Here is a 420-nt window from a genome sequence, read left to right as displayed (position 1 = left end):
TGCAGTGCATGGTGGGGTGCCCGGAACCATGAGGCACTGAGACTAGAAGGAGCTCGGTTGCCCAGGAAGGGATGAGCAGGTTGGAAGAGCCCGTTCAGCAGCTCCTAGGAAAGCCGGTCGCGTGCTGCTAGGGGTGACCTTGGCGCCACTCCAGGCCAGCACCGTGAGCCAGCAAAAGCAGTCTGTGTTCCTGGGGCGGGCTCGGGTGTAAAACCGCCTGAGGAAATAGGTGAGGGGGATGCTGGATTGGAAGCGGGGGGAGAATATCACTAAGCCAGACACTGCCCGGAGGACCAATCGCAAGAGAGACCGGCGGATTAGCTGCCCAGAGCGGTCAGATCGCAGATACGGCACTTCCGCTTTCCAGCGCGCATGCGCGCTACTGCCCGGAGGACTAATCGCCATAAAAATCGGCGGATT

This window comes from Numida meleagris, chromosome 22 (assembly GCF_002078875.1).
Source record: "Numida meleagris isolate 19003 breed g44 Domestic line chromosome 22, NumMel1.0, whole genome shotgun sequence".
Lineage (NCBI taxonomy): Eukaryota > Metazoa > Chordata > Aves > Galliformes > Numididae > Numida > Numida meleagris.
This window is presented reverse-complemented; position numbering follows the sequence as displayed.